We start from the raw sequence: 9,040 nt of genomic DNA, 5'->3' as shown, positions 1-9,040 counted from the left end.
TATATATATATATATATATATTGTTACTGGGGATTGAACTCACAAAGGTAATGTTAATGTATGTTTTGTCATAATGGATTGCCTATTTTGGACATTTTGTATAAAGAGTCTTACAATATTTTTTAATGACGAGCCACTTCCATTTTAGCATAATCTTTTCGAGATTCATCTATGTTGTTGCATGTACTAGTGCTTCCCTTCTTTTATTGCTGAATATTTCACTGCATGAATAAACTGTATTTGGCTTCTGTGCCCACCATCTGATGGGCATTTGTGCTGTCTTTGCATAAGTGGCTGAAGGTCAAGCTGCTAGGGAAGCTGCCTGCCCTGTGTGAAGAGGGACCTCACCCCCTAGGGAGTGTGCTGGGCAGGAGCATAAAGGAGAGTGCTTGAAGGACTCACTGCTCACCCGTGGTGCGGTGCGTTTCCAGAGGCCTTGTCACTGAGGAGTTTCCAGAGGCCTTGTCACTGAAGACGGGGTAGCCTACAATCTGGAGGAGTGACAGAAGCCTTGCCCATCTACAGACCCACCCCTGTGGGAGCTTTATAACGTAAAATCATTTGAAAGGATTTTAGCTGAGCCCTCACTTTCCTTCTGGCTGTGTGGTCAGGCAGTAGTAACCACTGGCTACTTTGCAAGGTATCAAAGATGGGAATTTTCCCCTGTCCTCCTAGCCCTGTCTAGTCTTCATTAGGCACCTCCTACAGACACAGACTAAGTTTGTCTGTTATTAGATCTCAGATAAAGATATTTGAGAATCTAAAGACAGGCTCTTGAAATTAACGAGGAGTTATTTCAGAGGAAATATTACTGCAAGAATAGATTACTAGTGGAAGAATTACAGACATTTTTCAAGGAGGAAATTCATAAGTGCTTTAAAGCAGATCTCTCCAAATCTTTATACCACAATCTACTGGAGTGCTTCAGTGACCTGGAGGTCCACCTCTAAGGACTCTGATGTAGTAACTGCTGGGTAATTATGACTTTGAGGATTTTGGGTAATAGTACATGCTAACAGATCTGTACTTCAGTCCTACCTCCGCATTGAATGGCTAAGCAGTCTGGAATGAGCCATTTAATTATCTAGGCCTCAATATTTCTTACCATCAAAATGGAGTGAGAGGAACAGGGTTATATGGCAGGGGACTGTGTGACACTTAATGAATGTAAGTGATACTCTTATTAGTGCACAACACATGAGAACTGATGCATCCTTTCCACCTGTGCCATTAGACAAGGTGGAGGAAATGAACTAGCCTATAAGCACAGCTCTCAAGATGCTTAAATTGGGTGAATTCGAGAATGTGCAAAAATAATAACTTCCAGTGTGGTGCATATGCCTACAGTCTCAGCACTCGGGTATCTGAGATAGGAGGATCACCAGGAGTTTGAGGCTAGTCTAGGCCACATAGTGGATTCAAGGACAGCATGAACTACATAACTAGACCCTGTCTCAAAAACAAATAAATATAATAACAGTTCAAGTTCCAGGCTTATTGGACATCTCATATATTACGAAGCCCTCCTTATCTTTGATACTCTGTAAATTTATTTAGGCACTGGAAGAAACTCTTCAGTGAGAAAAACTACCAACATGGGGATGATCCAGTCAATGAGGCCTTTCTCCCTCACCAAGGTCTCTTTTTGAATGTAACTTCTGGAGCTCACAAATAGGAATCCACTTTTGAAGTCATCCTGAGGTCACCTACTTCCACAGGTAGACCTTTCACATCTTCCAAGGTTTAGGGAAACCTCGGAATTTATTCTTTATAGTGAAATTTCCAGGTTTACAAATTTCCATTCAGGACGCTTATTATTTTTCAGTTTGACAAAACTGTATGTATTTGTATTGTATAGCATATTGTTTTGAAATGTATCTACACCATGGAATGGCTAAATGAAGCTAATTCGCAAACACATTACCTTGCAGTAATTATTTTATTGTGTTAAGTACACTTAAAATCTACTCACTCAGCAGTCTTGAGTATAACAGATCTCCAGAATTGATTCTTCATCTAATTGAAATTTTGTATTTTTTTTTGACCAGTATCTTCCACCCCTGCCCCCACCCCAGCCTATGGTAATCACCTCTGTCCTATCTACTTCTGTAAGTTTAACATTTTAGATTTCCCATGTAAGTGACATTGTGCAGTGTGTAGCTTTCCATGCCTCACCTATTTAATTTAAAATAACATCTTGCATTTACGTTGTTGGAAATGACGAGATTTCCTTACTTTTAAGGGCCAAATAACATTCCATTTTGTATATATACTGCATTTCCTTTCTCTTTCTCTCCCCCTACCTTGCTGGAAAGTAGTGCCTTTACTAAATTAGAAAACTTTTGGCAAACCAATATAGTTCTCTTTAATACAGTAAATTAATATTACTGTTGGAGTTATACATTACTCTGGTGATAAGTTTTTACTCCAGAAATATCATTTAAGTGCCGAATCAAAATACTGTACTTTTTAGCAGAACAAGTTATTTTATACAAATGAATGTCTTTAGAACTATACAAGTCCCTTGCCACAATGAGTTCCCTCTTGTACACTGTTCTACTTTACAGCAGCAAGGCAATTGTGTGTCATACTGCAGTTTCCTTACTCATTTACATGAGACGTACACTTAGGTTGTTTCCATATCTGGTTATTGTGATTAGCAATATCATTCTTTTTTAGTGACACACACTTCAAAACAAAATAAAGAAATCAGAAAAACATAGCGAATCATTTATACTACTTGAATATGATGAATTGTCATCGTCATTGATCTTAGGTTATAAGTTTAGTAGCGCAGTCTGTTCAAGAAAGTAAAAAAATCCCAGGATTCCTAATATTTGGATGTTCAACTGCATTTGTTAAAAATATGGAATGATTAATGAGTTTGTGTGTCATCTCTGCACAGGGGCCATGACTATCTCGATAGTTCCAGTTTTGGAACATGTGCCGCTGAAATAGGTACCAGCCACATTTTACCCCGTAATTTTTTTTTTTGTCAGAAATGTGGCCACATATTAGTTCAAGAGATGTGCCACTATTTACTGAGGCTGGCTTTTTTGTAGATAGCAGAAAGTATCATTCTACCCTTTAGAGGAGACAATCACCTGCAAAGAGCAAACAAATTCTAGAAAGCAATGAGCAGTGACAGCTGGGGGTGTGTGCCGGAGTGGACTGAGAAGGCATGGAAACCTTGTGAAAACGGGCGTGTGAGCTGACACTGAGAGACATTACCTCTCTTTCTGAGCCACACACAAGGCTAGGCACCAACTCCGTGCTTTTCCAATTCGGCCTTTCTGACATTCACTTTTACTATTCTGTAAATAGGGAAATCGGGGACCAGAGAAGTTAAATAACTTGGAAAGTATCACACAGTTATAAAATGGCAGAGCTACAATTCAAATGCACATCTGTCAGTTTCTGAAGGAGACAGCAGGATTCGTATCTGGATGCCAGTAGGCTACAGAGATGGAGTAGAATAGAAGCATCACCTGGGGCCTTTGAGAAATAGAACAGTCAAAAGAGGTGGTCAAGAGCCTACAATTTGAAATCAGGAAGACTGACTTTGAATTAAATTTCCTAGCTGCATGTTCTTGAAAAATTACTTAAACTCTCTAAACTTTTGCCCCCCCCAATAAAACGGGGATATGTATGTATTTCCACTATGGAGCTCTTTTAAGGATGAGTTAGTGTGTAAAATGATTAGCAAGTTATTGTTATTATTATTATTGCCACAGATTTACAATAATATGACCATCCATTAAACACCAGTGAGTAGAGGGTAGAAGAAACACATGTGTCACCCTTTTTGCTAGAAAGACAGGGCAGAGACGGCACAGAGGTCCTTGTAAAGGCAAAAGAAATTTATGTTTCTGCTTCTGGGGAAAGGAGACCTGCATTGACTGCATTGGTATTCCCAGGGGTCTTGGCTTTGTAGCTGGCTCTGCCCAGAGACTATAAATTGAATAAAGTCTTATTAATCTCAGAATTTCCAATAAGGCTGTTGTCACTGAGTTACGGTTTGAAAGCAACTGTTGTGTAAAGAAGCTGGAATTCACGTTCAGAAAGCTAAATGTCTCAAGAGTTTTCCATAATGAATATTTGGGAAGTTTGACTAAGCCTTCCTTCTTTTCCAGAGAATGCTTCCGAGTGTGATGCTGTTGGTGTTTGAAATGTGCAAATTAAACTTGCACACTTTATGCCTGGTAACCTGCAAAGACATGCTATCACTCTTTAAACACTTCTCTTGGAAAGAAAAATGTCAAGCTGTATATTCATGCACTTTAGAAAGAAATTTTATAGAAAGGTGAGCGGCTGCTGTTCAAGCCAGACTTTTTAGCGGGAGGTGGTAGTGTTGCAGTACCGGGTCAAAAGGCTTTTAACCATTACACCTCTGGTAGCAGAAAATAATCTGAAATATTGACTTTCAACATGGTAGTGATTACGTGTCTTCAGGATTGTTAGATTCTAGCTTGTATGTCTCCTTTATGTTTGTTCTTCTCCTATTCTTCGACCAGATTACCTTCTTTTTACATAATAATAGCAATTATTATTACTAAAATTATTTAATGTTAACCTATTAAGTTTTCACACGAAAATAGAGCTATATAAAGACGACTAAAAATAAAAAGTTATTATTCCTGATGTATTGTTTTTTAGGTCTTAGGTTTAAAACCTCATATGATTCATGGTATAGAGTTGGAAAGTGCTCTCAATACACATACAAGAGACATGTAGCCTCTTTGAAAGAGAATGTCAAGCAGGCTTTGCAGAAATGATATCTAGGTAAGATCCGTGGTGGGTGGTATTCATTCCGAAACGACCTACTACTCTGACCCGTGACTTCTGCTCATGTGTCTTTCACTTCCCTCTTTCTTCCTCAACTCCCTGGTCAAATCCCTTCTACGCATCTTCTAAATTCAGAGCAAGGGTTATTTCATAGCATTTCCTTCATACATTTCTACCAAATACTGGGTAGACTAAATTGTTCCCTAATCTGGATTTCCACTTTCAGTTGCAAGATATTTTTTCACAGCATTCACCACTCATTCATGAATCTGTTCACTCATTAATCCCTAAGTAGTTTGGAAGCACTTGTCACAGGACACATCTGGGCTAAGCAGGGCACACCGTACCTCTGTCCTTCCCAAAGTGGGTCAGGAATTCAACACTGCATGTCATTTGCACAGGCAGGAAGAGCTGGGAAACATAAATATCTGGGTGGTTCAGAAAAGAGTCCTTGGAAAAGTGATATGTAATAAAGATCTGTAAGGTAAGAAGGAACCAGCTAGCAAAGGATGAGGACAGTGAAGAATATTCCAGGCTAAAGAAGGACTGACTATGAATGTTTACAGGTTATAAAAAAAAAACACACAAAAGATGATCTGGAGAAAAATACTGCCAAGAATTTCATGAGCGAATGGAAAAATAGCAAAAGATGAGCTTGGAGAAGCAAACAGTGGCCAGACAGTGAGGACAGGCTAAATGATGTTAAGTATATGGGTCTCACCCACAGAGCGATTGTTGTCACTAGCAGGTTTTACACAGAAGAGTGGCTTGATGAAATTTTGATTAGCAGTGATCTTCTGGCAATAGTAGATAGAGTAGGCTAAAGGGTTATACTCAGATGTAGAAAGAACAGTTAGGAGAATGAGGCCATAATCTGTGTGTATGACAGTTACTCTGCTGGTGACTGTGTCCCACTTAAGAGTAAAACTATCCGTTACAGTGCAGATATCGAATTCCTCCACTATAGAACTGTGTTGGTGTTTGTCTGATTTTTTTTATATCCAGTAGTGTTTGTTTTATGAAGGTGGATGTGCTGGTGTTCAGGGCATATGTTTTTAAACGTATCTCCTGTGGAACTGTTCTCTTTAACCAATATATAGTGACCTTTTTTGCCTCTTCTAATCAGTTTTGGGTTGAAATTTACTTTGTCTGAAAATAGGAGAGCTACTCCTGCTTATTTTGGAAATCCTGTTGCATGGAACGTTGCTTTTCATTCTTTGAGCTTTAGTCTATGAATGTATCTCATTTGACCCAGCTATCCATTTTCTAGGTATCTTCCCAAAAAAGGTAAATCATATTACATGCCTTCCCCTGTATCTTGGAAGTTGTCCTATGTCCCCCAGCAGATGAATGGATGAAGAAAATGCAGAATTTAAGCACAATGGAACACTACGCTGCCACGCAGAAGGATAAACTCGACTCATTTGTAGGAAAATGGATGCAACTTGACACTACAATATTAGGTGAAATAAATCAGACACAGAGCTTAGATATCACATACTTTCTTTTATACAAGAAACCCAAAACATAAGTAAGGAGAAAAATGAAAGATAGATTTTTTTTTTCAAAATGAAAAGGGACCAAGAGATAGACTAAGGAGGAGAGAGGAAGGGGATGAAAGAATTAAGATGTGTTATCTACATGTACCAACTTCTCTCAGGAATCTAATCATTGTGTACTGCAAACAAGTAGCAATAAAAAATAAAAACAAAACTATAAGATTTTTATAAAAAAAGTAAAATGGTGTTTTATTCATCTTTGTTAGTAGTTATAGCACGTGAGAGTAATGACTACCAAACAGTTCAATTTAATTAACATTGATCCCGATCCAAGGAAAACTCTTGAGACTGAAGAATGTATTTCACAACTGCTTCAAATATTAGTATAAGAAAGTTTATTGTGGGACGTTACTTTTACCTTGTTGTAGTCCTTAAATACATGTTTTGATTTTAGGTGGCATCTCAAGTATGATGCAAGAGTCATTTAAATAATAAAATTGAATGAAGTACTAAAGTCATATACTAAGGTTCTTTAATTCTTTCTGCTGCCCATCACCATCCAAAGTTTAATTTCATTCTGTGACAGTGAGTCATCTTGCATTGCTATCTTTTTTCTGGATTTTGAAGGCTTTCGAAAGGATGAATTTACCACAGTTAAATCTCTCAGTACCATATATTCTTATTGCACTGACTTTTCTCTCTGGATTCAAAGTATCTTACAGCTGTTGTGGAATGATGTAAATCAGCTTCACTGAATGTGAGGGAGAAATCTCAAGCAAAGCAGAAAACGCTTATGTGTTCAAGGTCAGATGGAGCAAGGGACACACTTCAGAGTACTATAAAAAGCTAGCATTTCAGTTAAAGAAAGACACCCACATTTTTGAAGGGAAGGATTTCAAAGAATTGTATTTATAACTGACAGCATGTTTTTCTATTCTAAGTCTAAGTGATATATACATAACCTTTTCTGTTGTTTCCTGGATAACTGTTTTCAAAGAACTTGCATTAAAAATTATCAGAAAGGCCCTTTTGCAAAGTGTCAAATGTGAGAAGACATTTTTATATATAGGAGGTGAACAATATGTCTGCTATTTTTTAAAAAGCCAGAATTTTTAAATACAAAGATTTATATTAATATTACTTAAATAAAAACAAAGTTTGGATAAAACAGCTTTTAGATATACTATATAATTTTCTATAAAAATGACATTTAGTTTTTCATACTTAACCTAAGTTTAACTGATTATCAATATTTCTTGTTATAAAATAATATACTAATGAATTACAGAGCATAGTAGATCATTTAAAAAAATACCTGGGATTCTGTATTGAATTTTATCCCAAAGTTGAATGTTTAACTGCATTTTTGTCCAACTGATGAAATCCTGGAAGCAAAACTGTGAGATTTACTAATAGAAAGTAGTCAACTGAGCCCACTGCCCCCTTACTTCATTTGAAAACTGTTTCAACAATCAGATCAACAAGTATCACTTAAAGCATAATTCTGTACAAGGCATTATGCTATCTTTGAAGGTAATACAACACATACGTACCAAATGAAAATGCCAAGGGAGTGGACACACACACACACACACACACACACACACGAGACTGAATCATGAGGCTAAGACTGTCCATTTGTCTCCTGTCTCCTTGTTGAATACCAGTACAGTGCTTAGTACAGTGCTGAGCACAAATTATATTCTGAATACAGAGGAGGGATAAACAACAGGCAAGAAGTTAGGATAAGAAGATGAGTATGAGAGGTAAATTGTAGTTCATTATGTTTCTTATGGAAGGTGCATTCTAGGGCATCAGCAGGTGTGCAATTAGGAAAATGAGTGGAGGGAAAATGATGCATGTCTTGACTGCTTTGATACTGAATTTGCATTTTGTTTAATCATTACTAGCAATCTGATAAATTTAAAGAGAAGAGGCAAATTTCAGTTTGCCTTTTAAGGAAAATTATTCTTGAAGTTATGTGTAGGGCATAATGGAGTAGAAAGAAACCAGACAAGATAAGAATCTACTGCCAACATTCAGTATATGAATATAAATATATAAAGGTGAAATCCGGACTAGGATGGAAGGGGCAGAAGTGCTTTTCTCTTCCCTAAGTTAAAAGAACTTCGACCCACTGCACTGTCATCATTTTCTTCATTATGATCCAACATCTTTATTTACATGCTGAGCATTGGACAGTGCAGTAAATTATGTGCATCCTCTTTGGACTTAAAACAAGACTTTGTACTTTAGATACATCCAGTTATTATTTTCCACTAGAGATGAGAGAAGCAAGTAAGGCTACTGTAAGTCACACAACTAGATCAATGTTGCAATCAAGACATGGCTGGGCTTGAAGTCGCTCAATGTTTTTTCTCTAGCTGGTCTGTGATGTAGGAAATGACAAGGTAAGAGCAGACTATTGGGAAGTAGTGAGGTGGTGAAGAGAAGGTTGAAGACAACCTTGTGCTTGGGACACTGGAAGAATGGGGTAATGACAATAAACTCAGTAATGTAAGAGTAGTCACCGATGTGCTTAGAAATGATAGGAACTATGAACTAATATTTGTAGGGTGCTTAACATAAGCCAGGTACTGCACAAAATAATGTACATTCATTTTCTCATTTAATCCACAGTATAAGTACTGTAGTCAAGGAAAAAGATCAAAGAAGAAATGTGGATTGTGCAAAATTATGTAGATGGTAAACAGAAAAGTCAGACTGTTACATGGACAGCTTTACTCCAGAGCCTA

General features: G+C 37.4%; 1 protein-coding gene and 1 non-coding gene across 4 annotated transcripts in view; both read right to left on the bottom strand.

Moving 5' to 3' along the window:
- Jakmip2 (janus kinase and microtubule interacting protein 2) overlaps positions 1 to 9,040 on the bottom strand; it is a 166,116-nt gene that overhangs the window by 69,393 nt on the left and 87,683 nt on the right. The window lies entirely within an intron of this gene.
- LOC117287525 lies at positions 2,861 to 2,962 on the bottom strand. Its single transcript, XR_004518810.1, has one exon. It is a non-coding gene; the product is annotated as a U6 spliceosomal RNA (small nuclear RNA).

Source organism: Fukomys damarensis, unplaced genomic scaffold, assembly GCF_012274545.1.
Source record: "Fukomys damarensis isolate Sample0158 unplaced genomic scaffold, DMR_v1.0_HiC HiC_scaffold_3, whole genome shotgun sequence".
NCBI lineage: Eukaryota > Metazoa > Chordata > Mammalia > Rodentia > Bathyergidae > Fukomys > Fukomys damarensis.
This window is presented reverse-complemented; position numbering and strand designations above follow the sequence as displayed.